The sequence below is a fragment of the Papilio machaon genome, chromosome 8 (genome assembly GCF_912999745.1).
Source record: "Papilio machaon chromosome 8, ilPapMach1.1, whole genome shotgun sequence".
In the NCBI taxonomy this organism is placed as follows: domain Eukaryota; kingdom Metazoa; phylum Arthropoda; class Insecta; order Lepidoptera; family Papilionidae; genus Papilio; species Papilio machaon.
The window spans coordinates 1524180-1548868 of record NC_059993.1 but is presented as its reverse complement, the minus strand read 5'-3'; the positions used below and the strand labels follow the sequence as shown (position 1 = coordinate 1548868).

At 32.7% G+C, this 24689-nt stretch overlaps 1 protein-coding gene across 14 annotated transcripts in view; it reads right to left on the bottom strand.

The window, feature by feature from the left end:
• LOC106717894 (calcium-activated potassium channel slowpoke) overlaps positions 1 to 24689 on the bottom strand; it is a 57838-nt gene that overhangs the window by 32115 nt on the left and 1034 nt on the right. The window lies entirely within an intron of this gene.

Below are 24689 nucleotides of genomic sequence, written 5' to 3'. Positions count from 1 at the left end.
TAAGAATATTACCTATAAGTTATTTCATGAAGAATTTTCCTACATTTTATAAATACAGAAGTGGCACATTTCAATGCTATAAAATATAAGGATCGTTAAGCAAAAGTACGCTTATTTGTTTAATTGCACGTGAAATGACCACAACATGCAAGTATGCTCGACTGCTATTTACTCAGCATATATTAAGAAAATGCACAAGAAATATGTAGGAAGTTTGAAGGAATTTTATACTTTAGAATTTGGTTAAGCATATTTAAGAGAATTAATATAACTAGCAGTTGCACGCGAATGCTTTCGAGTGAATTAAAAAAAATCTAATAATAAATATAGCCTATGTCATCCAGGGATTGTTTAACTTTATAACAGTGACAAATATTTTTACAGGTAGAAACAACAACTAACACTTAAGTCTAAATTCCGGGGACGACGCCTTCTTTTTTCGAACCCATCGGTCATTCCTCAGGTGAGTGCTTACATGATAGTATTGTTATTAGCCGACCTTAATTATTTTATAATAATGTCTCACAAAAGTTTAAACAATTCAAGAAATGTATAACTTAGTACGATACAAAATTGTGAGATAACTGTGAAAGAATTGCCTGAAAGATAATTTTTACAAAATATAGTTTACTTACTTTGTAAGTCACTTGCTTACATTACGGAAGCAAGTATATAAAAATATATCCATCCCTTTTTATTCTCTTTTTAGCCGACTTCAAAAAGAAGGAGGTTATCAATTCGATTGTATTTTTTTAAGTGTGTTACCGCGATGCTGCGCCCCTGGTGGTCCGATTTTGATAAAAAATATTTTAATCGAAAGGAAGTGATTGCTGATGGGTCCAATTTTTTTGATTTTTTTTAAATAACTAGAAGACTGGTAGATTTGAATTCAGCTCCAAAATTTGTTGCAAAAATTAGGGACATTTTTGCTTTCAGCGCTTACGTAGACTAAACTATAAGACCTACATAAAAATGATGTATGGACGAATTGTAGCTCTTTATAAAAAATAAAGATGACAATATGTTTCAATACAGGTGCTACGGCAGTAGAAATGCAAGGTTACAAAAGCACTTGTGACATTTCATAGATTAAAATAATTCTATTTATTGTGTTGTTTGTTCCTGAAACAAATGAACAGTTCAGAATTTATTTTAAATTACGAAATAAATTGGAATCCACTAATGAACCGATATAAATCCATCGGAATTAAAGTTTAAAATAAACTTTTAATTGGTCGAACGAAGGTTTCCGTAATTAATTAGTCTATTGGTATTTATTTATCGAGCACACAGACATTTTAATCAATGTTAAATATTTCAAATTACAAGCAAAAAGAAGAAATAACACATTATTGAACATAAAAATAAATACATAATTTAAACTGAATAGGAAAATAGTTAAAATAAAGAAAAATACACACAACACTCAGAAGTAAGTTGGTTTCTGAGACCAAAATACCTATATAAATCATATTCTGTTTTGTCAAAGAGATGGATGACGATATATTTTATAGAGCGATTTTAGTTTCAGAAATCAACGATTAGTATTACAAACATGCCTTGCATAAATATTTAAATATAGATTATATGATGTCATAAACATTTATGAGACCTTATTAAGTCTCTTTACGCATGAGATGTGAATTTTAAATCACTTATTGACGTGAGTCGTCTTATAGTTACTACAACAGTTGCTTAGTGTAGATTTAGAACTAATCCCTTAGCGGCCATTAAATTTTTCTTAATGGCGCACTTAAAGATTAATACTTAAAGACCATGCCCTCTAGTTAACTTTGACTATAAAGTCAATAAAACACGAAAATAAAGTTGAAATATTTCTCTGTCTGTCTGAAATCACATACGTATTGAGCGAATAGTCAATGTTATTCAATCTTTTTTTCATTCCACTAAATTTGTTTGCCGACAAAACATTCTATCGAAATTATTTATTTTAGTACCATTAAGCACATTCACGTTAAACAAAACATTTTTTTGTAATCAAGGATTGAAGGCTTAGGTAAAGTGCCGGTAATTTTTTTGTCGTAAAATCCTTAAAGAAGTTCTTATTAAAGTGGTTAAGCGTCAAATTGTCAAAACACTATCACTTAATTTGGATTAAAAAAATGCCAAACGACGTGAAAATAACTCTGAAACGAGTTCATTTGCATTGGTATAGAAAAATAATAAAAGATCAAACGAAACAGGTTAACTGGTCAATTGGAATGATTCGGTTGTCGAAGTATCGAGTGATAGAGCGGCGCGTTTGATGTAGCGAGTGATTGCGCGCACAACTCGATGATTCGTTCGAGTGCCAATAAATATGCGCTTTTTGTATATTATTAACTCTATGCAATCTTTATCGATGACAGATGGATAATGTCAAAACGAAATGACGCTGCCAGAGATAGATAGAGAAAATTTTATTTCATTTTAGAAGGCATTGCAACATTGATGAACTGCAGTTGTAAATGACTTCAGGACGAGGTCGTTGTAACCGTTTGTAGCCTAAACGGATTGACTGATTTTGAACATTGAGGTTGTGTTAGATTGTTATTCTTTTCATGAGTGCCAGAAATATAGTCAGTCTAGTTTATTAGTAAATTAAATGGACGGTAGTAAATAATTTGATTTAACCGAACCACGCGATTATATTACCAATGTATTGAGTTGATTTATATGAAATTTTCTGTATATTTAGCGTACCTATGTTTTGTTGACCATCTCTTTGTGGGGTTGCTTGTAACGTAACAAAGTACATAGGCGTTAATAAAAACGTTTTTCGTGTGTCTCCGATTATCGATGTGTATTTGTGTATTTGCGTCGCGTTGTCGCGCTGTGACACGGCCGCGGCTATATTTAAACGAGTAAATATAACGCACTCACATGGGTTCGCCGCTTGGCCGCACCGAAGGGAAGCCACCGATACGGTGAAATTGCGTGACAATACAAAATATTCGTATCTCGCGAACTATAAGAACATAGTTTGGGAAATACGTTGACAGATCGATATACCCCACTCGTACGCAGTTTTTCCTTTGTCCTTAGGAAGAATTAAATAAAATACAGCATGTTTTGCTAATTACATAAACAAAAACTTTTTTTTTGGTAATAATCATAACAGCTACACAAAACAAGCAAACGTAAACGCAACCAATTAATAAGTTACTAAAAAAAAATTAACAAATGCATTGAGTTCCTTCAAAATATAGTTAGTTATAAAAAGCACTAATTTCGGGGTAAGTATATTTTTTTATATGCTGCCCATACACTTATCTGATTCGTAATAGGTTATTCCACTGTCCAATCAATCGTGGGCAATCCAAACAATCAACAGTATAAGCAATTTTCAATGTGTAGCAAACAATGTCAAACGAATTCGCCTGCGTGGAAAGAAACAAAGCCAATTCCACACTGACATTAGATCGATGTGCGACTATTGACATATCCAATCTGTGCTCCACAGATTTAATAGTCGTACTCGTAGTTTTCACTGAAAAAATGTGTCGATAATGATTTCTACATTGTCCGTCTTTAAGAAGTGTGCAAAGTCATTTAATAAGTAATTATGAAGCAACTGGAAGAAGAATTGAATAACAGTTTATTCTTTACTTCAGTAAAGCTGTTTAAGCTAGAGATGGTCTTAATGAAACGGGCTTCGAGTACTACGCGAAAAATTATTCAATTTGTCAATCGGGCAAAAGAGAGTTAAGTATGAAGAGTGAATTATTCGTGTTTAATATAATAAAATACAATTAAGAATTCATTATCTTACTAATTATAAATGCAAATGTTTAGATGGATGGATGGATGGATGGATAGATGTTAATTTGAAGATATCTCCGGAACGGCTAAAGGATCTTGATGATATGTAGAACATATTCTGGAATAACACATAGGTTACTTATTATGATTTTTTTTAATTCCGCGCAGATGGAGTCACTGGCGTCAGTTAGTTCTATAGCCTTCACGTTTTGTCTTTCCTCTCTGTCTTAAAAAAGCTTAAGAGTACCAGATTATAGAGTGTGAAAGAGATAACTAATAAATAAGTATATTGCAATAATAAATAAAACTTGAGAGGTGTCAAGGGACACCCGGATGGAACGAAGTTCCTTTCAATTAATTAGTGAAGGAATTGTAATAATTTTTTTTTATTTTTTTTAAGTCGCGACACCACACTGTTCAATGCGAAATAGAAATGAAAATATCTGGCTTGCTTTCTATAAGAGAGAGAGAGAGAGAGAGACAGACAGAGAAATATGCGACGCCGCACAGCTTACAATAGCTTACTATAGCAAAAAGTGTCGTGACAACTTTTCGTAAGATTTTTTTCCGTCTAGCCCCCTTTCACAACGCGCGATAAGGAACTTCGTTCCAATTATAATAACTAAAAGTATGGTAATAGACGAATTCTTCAAGAAATATAATATAGTCGTATATTTGTGGCTCCGGCAAGTCTAGAACTAACCAGTATTGATCTATTTATTTTAATACAGTACATTACATCACTAAAGTGCACGTTTAGTTGAGTCGTAAATTGGAATGATCTTTATATTATGTAATTGTAAATTATGAGTGTAATATTTCCTATGTACTGTAATATAAGTGTGATAAAGTCGAAATTTAAAAAAAAAAACTCTCTCTTAAAAGAACTCTCAAGAGGATCCTCCTTTAAGAGTAGAAGATACTAGTCGGAAATGATATTAGAGTATTTATTTATTTATTAAATTTTTACAAACATATGGTTATGCAAATAGGTTGAGCGTTGGTATTGACCAGTATAATAAAAATACTAACTATCTCTTAATGGTTGTACACTGTAAGAATGATATGCAGTTGTTTTTTAAATAAAAAAAATAACTCAACGGAAGAACAGGAATCAAATAACAACTCATATATATCAAAATTAATGAAACATACTTTCAGTTATTGATCGAATTGTGATTTGATACACATAATTGAGTACTAATTTTGTTATTTTTCTTAAGTTTGTTTTTTTTTTCTTCATTTTTATTTAAAAACTAGTGTACAGCGACCATCTACTATCTATTTTCCCTTTATCATCTTGGGAAGAGGGGATGGCTGAAAACCAGCTAGACACTGTATCCTAACCGGTGTTGACGAAGCTGAGCCACCCCCTTTTGCCATCACTGTATATTGTAAAACATTGTGTTTTAAAAGTTTGTAAATTTCAATGGCAATAAAAGTTTATTATTATTATTATTATTATTATTAAATTGTTTCAGCTACATGCGGTCACAATGAAAGAAAAACGCACAGATATCTTTAAACCTGGTTAAATTAAAAAAAAGAATATTACGAAAATTAAATAATAGTACAAGCACATCCTGTATTTACGAATATAATTACAACGACATGAAACTTAATAATTGGTGTGAGAGTGGCACTCCGCGGCAGACATCACTAATGAGTCTCTCCAGGGCAAGTTCGCGAACGATACGTGAGTATATACCTCCTACCTCCTATCTCCCACCTTCCTCCCAACTACCTCCCACTTTCACTCTCACATCCTGAGAGAAGCATTTACATCTACGAGTACAATCTAATGATAATTATATAGAAACTAAAATTGTAAAATAGTATTAATTAATGCTTCGTTTTATTATATCGAAGAAAATGTATGATTTACAAACTTACTTTTACTTTAAATTTAAAAATTATTTTTGATCCTGCTGTGAAAATGTTAAAAAAAATTGTGGGACGTAGTTTTATTTATAACAACGTATTATAAATAAATACTAAAGAATATTTTAAAAAGAATATAGAATAGAATAAACGAAACATTTCCGAACTAACTGTACAAATGTATCACACTCTGGAGACGACACCTCACTCATTGAAATTTTAACAGCCATTTGGGCTACCATTTTTTTTTATATCGTAAGGTGACAAGCGTGCGGCTACCTAAATTGCCGAAATAGCAAAGTGACCGCCGCCCATAGACATCGGCAATTGCAGATGCGTTGCCTACCTTTAATCGATGGAGGAAGGAACGCACAAAATGAGAATATTTATCATTCCTATGCATCGCCTACTCATCCACCTATTCACCTCCCCTTCCTATCCTTTCCTTAAAAGAAAAGGGTGGAAAGGAAAAGAGGACTACATTTAATCCATCGGTACCACACTCATCAGATGAAACGCAGAATTTCTTCCAAATCACGTCTGTCTTCTGTGTGGTTGTGGTATTTCACCGGCTAATCCAGCCAATTCGTGCAACAGATGTTGTTGCTGGCGTCTACCACTGTCAATACTAGAAGTCACAATTGTAACAAAATCTATTTTTAATTGTATGAAATAATAAGAGAAAGTGTAGCCAAGTAGTATGAGTATATCTTTGTGCCAACTCTTTCGTATTCGAAACGCTACAGCTCATTGTGAATGTAAGGGATCTGTAAGAGCGTATTAGGTCAGCGGGTGTCAAGGACCTTTCACTGCGCGATCGATACCGAATTCTCGAAGAAGCGAGCTCCTCCCGAAATATACAGTTAAATCTTTACGGAGAAAATACCTTTAAAGGGAAAGGTTAAGATATTTTTACTTTAAAAGAAATATACTAAGATTTTACAAATTAAATCACTTGTGCTTAATTTCTAGTCCTAGGTATAGGAAATAGTAAATATTGTATTTTTATATTCAAGTATCAATGAACCATTTACGTTTTTTTTATTTAATTTTTAATCTATTTATTTATTACAAAGGCAAAGACTGCTAGAATGCGCATGTAAATAGATGGTATATAGGTATATATTGAACCAGGAAAAAGAATTAAATAATAAAAACGAGGCAATTTATAATGCATAGACGAGGCCAGCGTCCAGTTCGTGACCCGTTTAGCGCTGACTGGTAAATAAATAAAGTGGCGGGTCTTTTGTATGAATAGACCGGTCCGGTCTTTTGGGACTGCTGAATAGACAGGTCGGGGGCACAAATAGGTTGGAGGCAATAACTATGACATGTTAAATTACGCACTATATTTTTTTAAGATTCTATTAATAGTTGCATCTTTTATAAAAAGAATAAACGAATGGTTTTGCATAAAACTATATTGCAACTTAACCAAGTCAGACATCAGTGGTAAATACCGCAATAACGATATTTGTTGGGTGCACGAATGGGTTAGGTCAACAGGTGAAATACCATGACAAAACAGAAGAGAGGCGTGAAGTTGAACCAATTCCGCGTTTTTTCGGATAAGTGTGCTTACCGGAGGCCTAATTTTAGTCCTCTATTCCTTCCCACCTTTTTCTTATTAGGAAAGGATTGGAAGGGGAAGGGGAAATATTCTTATTGGGACGGGGAAATATATTTTCTAAGCGTCCCCTTCTCCGTTGATTAAAGATAGGCAACGCATCTGCAATTGCGGATGTCTATGGCCAGCGGTCGCTTCGCCATTTCGGCGAATGCAGGTGTCCGGTTGCTGGTTTTCTGCCTTTTGATATAAAAAAGTCAACACAAATAAAGATATATATTACATAGATAGATATATAGATATATATAGAGATAAGATACATATTACACATATTATACATTTAGTTGTTTATTGCATAGAAAAGAGGTCGCATATATTTATTCATGTTTGTGTGTGTGTTTACAACGATTGCAATGTGTCGTATTGAGCCAAAACATTGCGTGGAAAAATTTCCTGTATGGTCAATCACAACACTGCCGGGAACGTTTGCCAATTCTGGATTGTGGCAATGAACTCATGCGTTGCCGTTTTAGTAGAATTTGAAATGTAAATGAATAACATGCATATTTATCTCTCATTCGCACGGGCGCTTTTTTAACGCCGCGTTAAAGCTCGCTGTTGGCGGCTCTCGAGCGATGAACAATTTAAAGATACTCTTGTTTCGTTTCTCAGCGTTCAAAATGCAATACTGCGCGATAAAAAAGCCTTAATGAGCGTTTATAGTTTTAAATATATATCTATTAAATTATAATTTATAAATTTAAATTTATTTTTACAAAAGATGACAAACGAGCAAACGGACATCTGGATTCGCCGAAATAGCGAGGCGACCATTGCACATAAACATCCGCAAATGCAGATGCGTTGCCTACCTTTAATCAGCAGAGAAGGGAAAGCCCAGAAAGAGGATATTTCCCCTTCTCTAGTGGTCGACTTCACACACGACTTTTGAATTTGATCGTAGATTGTTCCATCACGACATATTGTTTCACCGTAAGTTATCTAATATATAAAATTCTCGTGTCACAGTTTTCGTTCCCGTACTCCTCCGAAACGACTTGGCCGATTCTCATGAAATTTTGTGAGCATATTCAGTAGGTCTGAGAATCGGCCAACATCTATTTTTCATAACCCCCCCCCCCATTTTTTAACTGCGCGCGGACGGAGTCGCGGGCGACAGCTAGTAATGAAATAAATATATTTAGTTAAAAAATTCAATCTATAATTCATATTGAAAAATGAATAAATGTAGATTTAAAGTTATTACAAAAAGGGTTTATGTAAGCGGCGCTCACTCCGGGGAATACGTAGATGCATTCCGACCGCTTTGAAATATCAATAATGACCTCGTTTATACCTCTCTCTCTGGCTACGTTCTGGAAAATCGGGAAATGGAATAAATGAACTCGAACAGATATCCGTAAGAGTTCGTTTATTATCGTTTTACTACGATATGATCTTTTGATTTCATTTTAATTATAAAAATGGGTTATTTTATGTTACTGTTTGTTCGCTATTGCTTTTTAAATACTAATATCGCTTAAACTACATCTATATATAAGACTCTAGGTTTTTGAAACCCAAAAACTTCATCTAAATCCAGTTTTTGATTATTAAAATGAACGTTAGTATTAATATACTTCATATCGCTCGTATGCTTCGCTTCGGTTACCAAGATATCGCATGCGAAGCATGAAATTAACACCTAATCGTCGGTATGGATTTAACGGATGATTAATTTGACATCAAGTTATGTAACACGACATGACTTTTATAAGTTTTCTGATCATTAATTTTATGGCTATACTAATTCGGTAGTATTGAGATTTTATCTAATTTAATGATTTTAGGATTTCATGAACATTTTCCAAAATACAGAAATGAACATCGGACACGTCACCACAAGTCGGATATGATATAAAACAAAACACAATTTTATAAATAATTCTCTTTATAATAGTGAGTGGGGCCATGTGGACAGCTGAGATGGCGGTGCGCCAATGAAGCGCTGTAATATACCAATTTACTAACTACGCAATGGATGTTGAGTTTTTATTAAGGGTAATGAACGCTTATACTTAATCACTAAATTATAGTCCAGTAAAAACATGTATCAATTAAAATTCCAAATAATTGTCAAAAGACAAAATTAACCACGAACCGTAACCGAACGGCCCGTGTGCTACCTGATGCACGTAAATAGCCTCTGTGGAGTATTACGGCACTGCTCCGCCCACATGTTTGCCGATGATCTTTGTACTCTGAGCGCTAGCACTGACCTCGCGGAAATGTGTCGCCGGGTTCAAGAGGATGTGGATGCGGTAGTTAAATGGTCACATGATAACGGCATCTTATTAAACGCTGACAAAACAAAAATGATAATTATTCACTCCCCGTATTTACGTACTATTGATAATCCACCTCCTCTGATTGCACACAGCTTTGATTGCTTCCATAATAACAAAATCAACTGCACTTGTAATCCTATCGAAAAAGTTAATTGTGTAAATTACCTGGGAGTAAAAATAGATACCTCTTTTTCTTGGGATTCCCACATAGAATACGTCTGTAGAAAATTAAGAATACTACTAGAAAAGTTTTATCATTTAAGTTTTAAAGTCCCATTGCCAATACTAAAATGTTTATATTTTGCACTAGTGGATTCTATAATAAGTTACGCTCTTGATTGCTATGGATTAACATTTAAAACATACATAGATAAAATAGAATCATTGCAAATAAGATTTTTAAAATTACTCGTAAATAAAAAGACAAAGAATCAATGTAAAGGAGATTACTCTAAACTATATAAAATATGTAAAATTTTACCGGCTAGCCTGAAACATAAATATCTTCTACTTGTAAATAACCATAGTAAACAGGATCGATTCGCTAATTTGGTGCAACATAAAACGGGCACAAGGTCTATGTCCAAAGGTAAATTTGAAATACCCATGGTACAAAATTACTATGGAGATAGAATGTTAAAAAAACGAGTTCCATATTTACTAAACAGTTTACCTGAGGACATAAGACGTGAGCCTAAACTTGGTAAATTTAAACAATTATTAAAAAAACACTTGTTAAATTCATTGTAACCATTTAAGTAATGTAAAGCGAGTGACCTGCAGTCAAACTGCGTAAGCAGTTTTGCGGGGCATGTAATATTTGAAAGTATAACTATGTAAGTGTAAATTTTCCAAAATAAATAAAAAAATAATAAATAATAACGACAACAGAGTCTAATCGGGCAATATAAGTATTTCGCACTATACTTTAATTTATCTTTAACTTACTGGGTCACAAAAGTTTCTTGCATTATAATCGTGTGTGATTTGGCAATCATTTCAATATCGGAAAATATTAGACGCCCCAACATGTCAGCAACAGCACAGATAATAGCTCGGTGTATAAAAGCCAGCCATTCAAAATTTCCACATCGCTTCGTCATCTATCATCTGTATATACCATTTACAGATACAATTTTCAACGTAAACCTCTTAATATTGCAGTGAATAGACGTGACTAATTTTTGAGTTATTTTCATACAGAAAAGAATATCAGGAAATCTAGTTTTTTTTCTCTTGACTTTCACACGCAAGTGTATTTGGCTGTAGTTTTTATTTTTTTAATTATTATATGGGTTTTTTTTAAAAATAAAGGCACGTAACCTTTTATTACATAAGGTTTAGTGGATATTTTGTAAAATTAACTAGCTTTTGTATGTGTTTTTGTATGTATGATGAATACAAGACGGCATTGAGCAGAAAACGGCAATCTAATGAAGTTAAATTTATTTTTATAGAGTAAAAGGGAGAAAAAAAGTAATTTGCTTTAGGTATCTATTCTCAGCTAATTCGCTTGAGTTTGTTCACTGACGATAAATTAAAAAGTACTTGAAAACTTTTAAATAAATGCGACAAGTTTCCCGCACTAAAAATGAAGTACGTCGTAATCTATGCGAGTGCAGACGATAGCGGTTTTGCAATTTCCATACGAAATGCTCTGATATTATAGCTACAGATTCCTTTATAGCTCGAAAATATAATTTTGGCTTTACCAAGTCGAACTTGGTTAGAAATACGACAATACAAACTACCATTTTAATATAGTAAATTATTGAAGATTTAAAAATTTTAAATTCAGTTTTTTACAATTAAGGAATTTTAGAAATTACTATTCTTTTTATGACATTATTCTAGAGTTTTCATTGCAGAAATACTTGTTAAAAAACATATAATTATTCCTGATTTTCCAAAGATAAAGAAATGACTATACGAGAGGGACTACATACAATACGATTTTCAATTTCACTCGGGGATAGTGTAACTACCCCAAGGTAATTTTTTTTAATCAGTTAATTAGTTTAGGAGCCTTATCAATGCAAACAAACAATGAAATCTCTCATCTTTATAATATTAGTATAGATAATTAAACTAGATCCTAAACATATCGTATTTTATTTTTATAACTTAAAATTATATGAATGACTAGCTTTTACCCGCGACTCCGTCCGCGCGGAATAAAAAATAGAATACGGAGTAAAAATTATCCTATGTCAGTTTCCTGGTTCTAAGCTACCTGCCCACCAATTTTCAGTCAAATTGATTCAGCCGTTCTTGAGTTATAAATGGTGTAACTAACACGACTTTCTTTTATATATATAGATAGATAAGATAACTCAAATTAATCATATTAACATTATATTTCTTACACGTTCGTATTATATCATGGGGTAAACCGGATGTCTACTATTAGTTACATTATTTCTGATAGCACTGTATGCGTAGGCGCCTAGAGACGTAGACAGATTGATAGAAAAACAGATCCAGATTAATTTATTGATACAAATTTGTTATATTAACGTTCTCATTGAAAACTAAGACGAAATGCTTTGTTATTTAACATATATCTTGTCTTGATTACTGTTACTTTTCTTCTTCTTTTTTTATAGGAGAAGGGGGCATACGAGCAACGGACCGAGAATTATTTGATCCGACCCCCATGGACATCCGCAACGCCAGAAGAATCGCAGATGCGTTGCCGGCCTTTAAGGAAGGTATACACTCTTTTCTTGAAGGTCCCTAAGTCGTAACTGTTTGGAAAGTTTTTTCTTTTTTAATTCTATTAAAGTTGCAAGAATATATAGAGTTAAAGTGAACGAGATGTACTACGATATATCTACCTAACTCAAGCTACTACTTTAATGTACTGCAATATTTGTTAGTTGTTTTATTTATGTAAATTTAATTTGAATAATGGATACTATTTTGATATATTCTACATTATTTATCGCTGGTATATAACTGAATGTTTTGACTTAGTAAATAATATAATGCATTATATATTTTTTATATTTCGTGACAAGGATAAGATTGAGTTTAGTATGTGGCGAGGTCCTTTGGCTCGGTTAGGCAATCGATAGCGGCCCACCCGTTGACCTATTTACAGAGATTAGGGGCAGAGAAACGCAAGTTTTGGTCTGACGCTCGACTGACTCACGAGTGACAGTAAAGGGTTCGTAATGCTAAGCCGGAACCTGCTGACGATGGCTTCTTAGTCTTTTTTAGGATTTTGAAGATGACGTATAGAGGTTTTTTTTTGATGATACCTCGAGGAAAATTATTCGAAAACCTGGAATATATAATTTTTTTTAAAAGTTTTTCCAATAATAGCTAAAGTGGTTTCAAAGGATTTTTTAAATAAGTTTTTCAGGCTTAAGAATTCATCTAGTTGAAAAGTGAAAAAAGGATTCCTCAAAAATCAAATCTTATTTTTGTCACTTCTATTATTTCAATAAATTCAAAGATGACCTCTTAACTACGATACATAAGTAATAAGTTGTCGTGTTAACATATTCCTAGCTAAAATACATAATTTTAACTAATCCTAATACCTAATATCAAGAAAACATCGTGTATAAAGTCGCAAAATAATATTTTAATATGAAGTTGTCCGACAAATAATATGTTATCATGTCTTGTGAATAATAAAAGCCTTTTATCGGTTTGCATACAAATTGAATTATTAAAAATTTTCCCCTTAGGATGTGCACACTACACTGATTTATCTTACTTCTAATATATAAAATTCTCGTGTCACAGTTTTCGTTCCCGTACTCCTCCGAAACGGCTTGACCGATTCTCATGAAATTTTGTGAGCATATTCAGTAGGTCTGAGATTCGGCCAACATCTATTTTTCATACCCCCCCCCCCCCCCCATTTTTAACTGCGCGCGGACGGAGTCGCGGGCGACAGCTAGTCTAATATATAAAATTCTCGTGTCACAGTTTTCGTTCCCGTACTGCTCCGAAACGGCTTGACCGATTCTCATGAAATTTTGTGAGCATATTCAGTAGGTCTGAGAATTGGCCAACATCTATTTTTCATAACCCCCCCCATTTTTTAACTGCGCGCGGACGGAGTCGCGGGCGACAGCTAGTAATATTATAAATGCGAATGTTTGGATGGATGGATGTTTATTTGAAGGTATCTCCAGAACGGCTCAACGGATCTAGATGAAATATGGCTGATAGATCATAGTCTGGAAGAACAAATAGGCTACTTCTTACGTTTTCTTTTAATTACGCGCGGATATAGTCGCGAGCGACAGCTAGTATTAAAATAAATATGCTTATGGCACATAATGGAATTTTTCAAGTTATGTTTATAACAGTCATTGTGAAGAAATACAATAGTTTATTGGCTCCATTTTATAGTACTTAGCCTAATTCAAAATAGTTTATTTATTCCAATGGTATATTATGCATGGCGTCTATCCAAAAGAAAATATAATAAATATTGGGAAATATTGGTTGCGTCCAACCTTTTTGGACATTTTGAGAAACATTTTTAAAATTACTTCTTTTTGACATCTATTCAATTTTGACGTTTAGTTTTACATCTTGTACTTTTTTTCTTTGTTCGCATTTTTATCTTGTGATTTTTTATATGAAACTAGCTTTTACCCGCGACACCGTCCGCGCGGAATAAAAAAAATGCACACAAGATAAAAAAGTTCCTATGTCCGTCTCCTAGTTCTAAGCTACTTCCCAATCAATTTTCAGCTAAATTAGTTCGACCGATTTTGAGATATAAACAGTCAATGGTTCTTCAACCGCATCATTCAATATTTTCTTACTGTTTCTGTTTTTACATTTATCTCAGCTTTGTTTTAGTCAGATTTTTGTTTTAATTTGTGTCAAAAAACTAAATAATTTCCTGGTTAAATAAGTGACGTTATTTTTTACCCTTTAAATATAAATTCAAAATGAAAAGATAGGTAAATTAGCCGTCGGAGCATTTAAAATTTAAAATTATAATGTTTTTGTTTTTATATTTCGTATAAAATTTTATAGTCTGTGGAGATAACATGAACAGCGTATACATAAAACGCTGGCTGATTCACTGCTATGCAAATTTTCACGTCAGAAAAAAGTTATACGACTTTTTGTGTATGCGCTTTCAAGAGTCGTGTTTAGTCGAACTACGATTTAAAAATTGATGACGAAGGGAGTTAAATAGACTTTCTGTACAGCGCATAAATTGTTTAGCGCCTACCCTGTGACGTCACATCTATGACGTCACGTAGCGTCATCACTGCGACGTGTTCCACTTACAATGTAATAAAAAGTAACTAACCATGGGTTTGGTCTCAGACCAAAATTTTGTTATATTTCTGACCAAATCTTTTATACAGGGATTTTAGTCTCGGAAACCAACGATTAGTAATAAAAATAATATCAAAAGAAATAGTACAAGCAAAAAGTTTCATAATTATTTTGTTTTATTTCTCAGATTCGAACCTTCCCTTGCGTTAAAAAATTTTAAGTTCACTGATCGCGTTTAGAAAAGCATCGAAGACAAACATTTAAAAATGTTTTTGTATAAAATGTAGATAGTCAATATATATATATGTTCATTCATTCATCTGAGGCGCTACAGCCGCGGGTGGGCCTGGGCCTGGTCAACTAAATTCCTCCACACTGGTCTACTTTGTGCTGTTTGCGTCCAGCTCTTAATGCCGATATTTTTAAGATCATATATATATATGTTGCGATGTACAATTTTATACCCTATACAATGTCAGTTTTCATAAGAGTGTCCTATTTGCTAATACAGCATGTAATCATTTCCAACCCAGTTGGGTTTGGCAGGTCGGCGGCGACTCTTATGGATTGTTGCGTAATGGATACAGGCCTTTGACCTTTACGATATGGATAAATTCTCAGTTTTTATCTTTGCCTTTTCTTTTATCAGAACGAAAAGGAAAAAGATAAAAACTTAATTCGACTAATGATCTTCTAACTATGATTAAGATTTTTGCAGTGACATAGTGGTACTCTGTATTATTTCGCTCAAGTAACTGCAGGTTACCATTATAGAAACACTTGTGTAAAACATGTTGTTATCTATCTGACTGATTTTATTTGAAACTATCTGTTGCCCGCGATTCCCTCCGCGCGGTTTTCGAAAAAACTTAATTAGTAGCCTTTGTGTTCCTTCAGACTATAATCAACATCCGTGGCAAAATTTCATCGGGATCAGTTGAGCTGTTAAGGTAATATTATTATTATTTATTTATTTATTTACAATACAATAAAAACCTAAAATAGAACTATGTCCCACAAAATTATATAACATAATTTGTCTGTGGGAACAAAAAAATTAATTTAAATTTAAATTGATATAAAATAAAATTACAAATATCCATCCATTCTTCAAAACATTCGAATTTATAATATTAGTAAGATTAATGCAAGTATCGAATTAAACGTTTAAACTACACTATTACAAACAATATAATGTAATATGATACTCATATTTTCATTTAAGTTACTTTTATTTAAAACATTAAAGCAATGTAAAATTGAATGACGAAAATTTTAACAACATAAAACTCTTACTGGATGTTTTTTCCCTCCGGATTTGAAAGCGCGGAAGCTATGTAGGTAAACTGCAATCCCACAGTAAAAGCTCGCTTTTATGTCGTGTAAAGGAAGCCGCTTCTTTCACACGTAGACGTTTACCAACGTTCCGGAACACAATAAAACCTCTACCACATTTCAGATATAACAAGGATTGTTCTCTACAGACTGCCGACAATTAATGCAGAGTTTTTTTTTTCTATGAAGTTTCTATAGGCAAGATTGTTTTTTTGTCAGAAACAAGTAAACACTAATTAGAAATGAAGTTCTCATTTGTTTTTCTTTTCCTTTTTTGATATTTCTTGTTCTAGAATATGTATCAATACAAGTATGGCTTAAGTCTATATATATAAAAGAAAGTCGTGTTAGTTACACTATTTATAACTCAAGATCGGTCGAAGTGATTTAGCTGAAAATTGATGGGGAGGTAGCTTAGAACTAGGAGACGGACATAGGAACTTTTTTATCTTGTGTGCATTTTTTTTTCCGCGCGGAAAATGTCGCGGGTAAAAGCTAGTACATAAATAAACAATTGGCAGTGTAAAAAATCTATTCCAATCCACTACCCTTTCTTACAAAGAAAACATGTGTGAATTTATACAGCGGTCTTTGATCGATAAGTTGAACAAACTGGTTAATTAACCTTCGGCATTATTAATCACGTACGCACAACATTTAGTATACTTACCGTTGGTTTCTGAGACCAAAAACTTTGTATTAAACATATCGTCATCCTTGTTTTTATCATTGACAAAACAGAGATAACAATATGTTTTAAACAGAAATTTTGGTCTCAGAAACCTACGGTAAGTTAAAATTTTCACTGACAAAACATCCGAAATAATTATACAAAAAGAATGAGAGAGTTTTCTTATAAGGTCGCAATCAAGGAAACATCTGATAAAACAACTTCTGCCCAAAGACAGTAACAATATGATTAAAGGTAGCAGATGCAATACGATTAAAAAGAGGAGGACAGAAATGCCCAGAAAAATTATATTTACATTTACAATATCCCTTGTCAAATGAAATTCGTAATAGGGTAAAAGAACTAGTATTTGGCCATCGAAATACTAACATGTTTTAATTGTATTGTATTTCGTCACTAAAAACGATCGTGTTTGAATTCAAAGTACTCAAATAGACATCTTAATTCAACCTTAACCTTATTTCATTGATGAGCATTATAATATATGGCAAATCGATCGTCGATACTCACGTCTTAGTGGTTGTAGTGTCGCATACATTAGCGTATTTCTTTTTAAGATTTTATTAATGGATAATATTTATATTAATTAAATTAGTTTAGACTTTAAATGTAGAGATTTTATATTTATTTCTATTTTTGTGATGGTGACAAATGATTGGAATCAAGTGTAAAGGTTAACTGAGTAACTTCCTATAGATGTAATTTTTTCTTTTCTTTTTTTACGACTTTCTTCTAGGCTTGAATTCATAGTTTAAGTTTTTCGATTTTATAAAATAATAAATTTTATAACCAATATGGTTAACTTTGTTCGCGAGAATATTAAAATTAAACTTAAAATTGCTGAACCGTTTAAAAAAATAATTACAAATAACTTAAGAGCTCTTCTATGAACTTATGTAACTTAAGTTGTAATTAGTTCTTAGTAACATTATTCATCGAGCCGAGTGAAGCTTGGGCGGATTATTAGTGAAGTTAACATAGTCTAGAAGGGCATAGAACTAGTGTTTTATAAGAGTATAAATTTTAAGTGGCCCTCGACCGTTACTCTGTGTGAACTTGACTTAGATGGAGTTCATTCACACCGATAACGTATAGTAAAATGTTATTAAGCATTTCTGACATCTTATGTAACCATCTGATCTGTTTATCGTAACGTAAAACAATAAAGGTGATACTTAATACCAGATTATGTAAATGTTCTTACATGCCAGTTAATCTTGTAGAAAAAAGGTTTAATGAAAAAAGAATCTATATATGTCATGTTAATTGTTAGTTTATTTAAGTTGTTTGTCAAACAAAGGGTACTAGGCTAGTGACTAAGGCCTAGTTAACTTAGAATAAATTAGTAACGAGTAGTAATTCTAGATAACTTGGTTTATGAGACTTGAAACATACCATCGCAGACTATTATGCACTCACATGACTTGATTTGGAAATATGTACCTCAAACAAAGGAGTTTCGATCTAATATAAAACCTCAGGGCAAGTAAAAGGAAAAAACAAAAGACTTACATGCGGTAGTCATAGATAATGAAGAAAATTTCATAAGTTTGTGACCTAGCTTTAATTTTAAAAAGTAAATAACTTTTAAAGTTTCACTTACATTGGAACATGTTGGTAGAATAACTGAAAGGTATTTGGCATAGTTTCTGTTATCAAACTTAGTACGAGTACATTTTACAGTCTTCTTACTACAATAGTATGGACTTTTGCCAATTTTTCAAATATACTATTGACATTTTAACGTTTATGAACTTTGCCTAGTTTATTTTAAAGGACACAACAGATACTTACGTATTAGTCAGCGGCGCTTATGTTTTCTACTATCTGAAAACGTTTTGCTATCCCTTTTATTAAACCTCTTTTTGTACATGTCACAGCAAGGGACGCCCACTGTAAGCTTGTATTGAATGTGAGCTAATGCAAGTGGAGTGTACGCGACTTGCCACGTTCCTGGCTCTAGCTTAAGGAAGACGAGCCACGTTAATGGCGTTTTTGTTTTCTCACGAGTGAAAAAGGCAAATGCATTAAATTTTTCAGCCAAAATGACGTGTGCTGATGTTATAACTGATTTAATAATACTACTTTAAAACATATAATTCAAAGCTTATATTTCATATATTATATTTTAATTATAAAAAAAAATTTGAAAATACGTAACAATAATGTTAGCCACCTTTATTTTACAATATCGCTTTATATCTCATAAAATAAATGAAAAATTTATATCGTAATGGCCGCCAAGTTTGGAATTCGAAGTCCCTCTATTTACCTAATTTTGGGGTTGGATTGAAGATATATTCTGAGAGATATAGTAGTTAATCCCACTGTGTTAGTTGCAGTATGTCGCAGTCCGAATCTCTGTTATCATTTACGTAGCCGAACAATGCGGCAAAACGCCCCGCCCTCTCCCCCTACCAAGGATTTACGAATACGACAAAAACATTTACGATACCAGTTACATAAAAAACTCAACTGAAATCGTTACCTAAACTTTCTAGTAATATATTATATCTAGGTTACCGTGAATCTTAGGGCGTGTCAGGTGCCAAGTAGAAGTACGTAAATTATTTATTCATACACGTGTGAATTTCTGATTAATTTAAACGATTGATTAAAACGAATATGATAGTATCTGTAATCTATATATATAAAAGAAAGTCGTGTTAGTTAGACTATATATAACTCAAGATCGGCCGAACTGATTTAGCTGAAAATTGATGGGGAGGTAGCTTAGAACTAGGAGACGGACATAGGAACTTTTTTATCTTGTGTGCATTTTTTTATTCCGCGTGGACGAAGTCGCGGGTAAAAGCTAGTTTTTAATATTATATAGGCTGACAATAAATTTATTTTTAACATTTAAAAACAAATAAAAATTATAACGACTAAATATTGTCAGGTTATTTAAAAAAATATCTAAGCAACAGTAGGATTATTCGACGTAGACGTGTGTCGATTAGCTCTAAACCAATTCAAAAGTTCAGCTCATACAGACTTGAATCATTGAGCCGTGGCTCAACATCTAAATTGCTAACTCACGTCTCAATGTGATGCGAGCCGCAAGCTACCCTGCGAGTCACAGAGACACCGACCATAACTCTATGCAGTTACAAATTGAGCTGATCTGCGAGCCGATTCCCACATCCGAAGTGTGAGCTGATCTGTCGATCATCAATTTTAGTTGACTTATGACTAGTTAGAACCAAGTCGTCTCGACGCCAAGCAGGAATACACAAGACCTAGTTTCGAAAGGTCAGCAGCAACTCGAATACGACCATTGTAAATATTTCATCCTATTCCCAACTTATTTTTGCTGTAGTCGCGAATATTTCAAAAGGTCAGCCTTTTGCCCGTCTGGTCACGACCGAATTAGACCTGACATTGTCATTTAGACGATGAATTAAAGATGTTAGAGAATTTTGTAACCTTTTAACCAATTAAGTTTTAATTTGATGTACATTTTAAACGTATTTTTTTTAGGTTTTTTGTACAACTGCAATGCGAGTGAATTCAAGTTCAATTTCCTAGAAGTATCTCGCTAATAGGGTATAATTATTTTTAAATCAAGAAATAAAAATATATATAGATATATTTAATGCAACAAACAAAGACGTATTAATTGTTGCAGATCCTACTAATACTAATATTATAAATGCGAATGTTTAGATGGATGGATGGATGGATGTTTGTTTGAAGGTATCTCCAGACAGCTCAACGGATCTAAATGAAATTTGGCATACATGTAGAACATGGTCTAGAAGAACACATAGGCTACTTAATCATTTTTTTTAATTCCACACGGACGGAGTCACGGGCGACAGCTAGTATTTAATAATTGTAATTAATTTAAGTATAATACAAATAAAACTCAACCTAGCTTTGGATTTCAGGTTTTATTTTCAAATGAGATAGCCCAATGTCAGACAAGAAAAAATCGACCTCAACTTTTGTTCTTTTTTTCAGAAAACGTCAGAATTGAATAATTGTAATCATACTAATTATCATTCAATGAATTAATTTGTTTTTTTTGCCTGTCTAATAAAAATACGACTAAGAAGATTTGATAGTAATTTTTCATGTGGAAAGATCTATTTATATATTTTTTTATATTTTGTTGTAAATCCAAATAAAACTTATATGTTTGTATACTTATTTTTAACTTAATATACTTTAGTACATTTACTCTTAGAAATGGCTTGGCATAAGTTCTCAAACACGGACTTGAGTTCGTGAGATTATGACGTCATCCATGATCAGTCGTTATGACCCCTTTCCATATGACGTCACCGAATGAGACATTACTATTGAAAAAATGAAATAACAGTAAATAATATAATAAACATAACTTAAATATTACTTTTAATCACCGTGGATTTGTAGGAAATTGTTAGTTTTAACCTGCGCTTCGTTCGCACGGAGTTAAAAAAAAACTTGTTAAGTAGCCTATTTGCTTATCCAGACAGTGTTCTACATTTATACCAAATTTAATCTAGATTCATGCGGCATGCGTTCTGGAGATACCTTCTAACAAACATCCAAACAAACATTCATATTTACAATATTAATTAGATTCCATTAATCTAACGATAAATAAAACAAAATTAAACCATAACCTTGTATATAAAAATTCACATATCGCAGCATATATTCGGCATATGGGAAAATATATTTTTCCTTATTGCTTATATGTCAGCCTTTCTTTTGATTAAACTTGCGTAACGTCCCAAAGGGTCCATGAAATGTCAACGACTAGAGATTTCTTGTTACATTTTTATATGAAGTCATATTTTGTATATACATATATTGTTTTACGTTAAAATTGGCTCATGTTAAATTGAAAAAGCTTTATCTGTATATATTAAATAATTGAAGATTTATTAAGAAACTATAAATAGTGTTGTAATAATATTTGAGTTGTATGGAAGAGTAACATATTCTGTGCCGACCATCTTAAGTTGGTTATAAACTAGAGCATTTACTTGTAACAGAATAACGAGCATCTCTATGATATGTTCTAATGTATCAATCACCCTTTCACGAACCAGACATACTTTGGAAACTATGCTTTTACCTGTACCATACCATTAGTTACATTAAATAGAAATGTTTGAAAAAAAGCTCTAGTGTATATTCACCTTTAGAAAAAGACACGGAGAAAATGATTGCAGTGATATTTGTTAAAAACAGATACTGTTATCGAAATGCATTAATGTTTTCTGTCAGACTATTTATTTAGAAGTAGCTTTCAGTAGTAACCTATCACTTCAGTGAGTCGAGCAATAAGTAGCATGTTTTTTCGCTTTCATTATTTACGTCACAGCAGCCATAGAATCCTGAGAAATGAATCAATGGGAGGCGAAAGCGGCGTACTTGAACTGGGGGGGAGGGCTGCGGCGCATCGATAGCGCAACTGGGTCAGGGTTGTCACCGTGTCACGTGCGCCCAGGGCTGCGCGGTGTTACCAGGTGCCCGGACAAACATATATCCATCGCATCCTACCGATTACTATTAAAAATTAAGTTATTTTTCATCTGACTCTTGGGTATATTTCCGTTCAATTATCATTTGTAGCCAAAACTTATATCTTTTAATCTGGCTGACAGGGTAATATTCCGTTCCATTAAGACATTGTTGACGTCGTCAGGATAATAGTTTTCTTTTAATTAATTTAAATTTTGTTTTTATTATTCACTGATTTAATCCAAAAATAATTTAATTTATTTTGTCTTGGTAACTCCAGTGGGTGACCACAGCGCAATGTTAGGTGTGGCTCGACATTAATCTAGTTTGCTTGTATGGATTAAGAAGTTGTTTGACCACCGTTAGCGGTTTACCTTTACAACGTTTATGTATATACTACGTTTGTATTAAATAAAATCAATATTACGTAAATTATATGCATATATGTATAGTTAATATATTTTAAATATTACTTAGAATAAGCATAAAAAGGTACAGCAACTTGAAAGCAAGCAAACTCAAATATCCTCCTAAAGAATTTTCCTTAGACAATTTTGTAATGTGTAAACATTATATTAATGAGCAATATCTTTGTACCTCTTTTTAAGCATTAAATTAATATTATTATACAGCAGTATTCCAATCCAGTATTTTTTTGAGTCGAGCCTGGATAAGTAAGAGTACAAGGGGCTGCGATATTTTTTTCGCTTATAAAGGTTTCTCTCACTGGAGTTTCTCGCTTATGGAGGATGTCCATCGTGACCCAACACAGGAAAATGAATCAAACGTATAGAGGTTGTTTGAACCTCGCTGTTTGAATTTGCCAAACATGAATCTATCACTTTATTTATTTAAATGTTTGCGATCACTGAAAAAGTTAGTATAAATATATCTTTAACTTTATCCAAATACATTGTAAAAATATATCAACTTTGTCAACAGCGATCGCAACTTTTTTGGTATGAGTATCTTACGGGCTTATCCATAAAATTAGGCCATATCTGATGGCCTAATTTTAGTCCATGTTCCCTTCCTTTCTTATAAGGAAAGGGTGAGATGGGGAAGTGGATTTGACGGAGGATAGACAATAGGATAGGACGATAGGAAGACCTATGCATCCTCTCGTCTGTATATTAAAGGTAGGCAACGCATCTGCAATTGCGGATGTCTATGGGCAGCGGTCGCTTCGCTATTTAGGCGAATTCAGGTAACCGCTTGCTCGTTTGCCACCTTATGATATAAAAAATCTTCAGGTTAAATAGTTGGTTCGATAGATAACATGTTAAAACTTTATAAAAAATATATATAAATTTAAAAGGTCTTTGTGTAATTTTATGATATTCGAAAAAAAAAACACTAAAACACTACTTGGATAAATTAAATTCTAGTTACTTTAATTTGAAGCACCAATGGACTAATGGTTATTGGTATGTAACACGTGGTCGTGAGTTCAATGCAGCTATTCGTATATCGTCTTAAACCATATCATAGCGCAAGCCTATTTGTTTGGAATGGTACAAGAATTATTAATGTTTACTAATATTTTATTTAAAAAAAAATATTACAGAGCTTGACTATGCTTAGTCGCAATTAAAGAATATAAAATACAAGTCAAATGAGAGCTTTTTTAAAAAAAGAACACTATAAAATCAAAACATAATTCTATAACAATACGATCCTTGATCAATCACTAGCATCTGGCACGTCTAGCTATCGATGAAAAAATGGCTTCCACCACATCAATCATACCGTCAATATGATGAACGAACCAACCAAATGTTGAGGAAAATGCCTTTTTTATAGTGGAAGAGATAATTAATTAATCTCTGATATTATATACCATTCAATCGTTAAATGGTTACTTAAACCACCCCTTAGTGTTATTGATTCTAACGTTCTAAAAAAAAACAAAGTTAGGTAATGACATTAATGTTCACCTGATGATAGTTAGCCTTTGATAATAAATTTCAAGAATATATAATTAGAATTAAGGCAATGTTCTGATATATATATACAGTAACCTAAACTAGCTTATATACCGTATAAAGAATGTAAATAAATACACGTTCGCGTAAAATACATAATGGTACAAAATATATTATAATCTAACCTAAAAAAACTTACTCTGTGAAAACCTTTTGCATTAACAAAATAAATATGCAACAATCAAAATTAATTGTAGGTAGAACATAAAATAAAATTAATACACAGACAGTGGTTTTTGTTTAGAGGGATTGCAAAAAATGTTTACTGAAAACCTGTCTAGTGAATAGACAATTACAATGTTACATAATGCTTTGAGCGCATGTGACAAATCTTTGTAGATAGAACAAAAGGATAAATTGGTCGAAAACTAAAGGTTCTCACGGCTTAATTAATG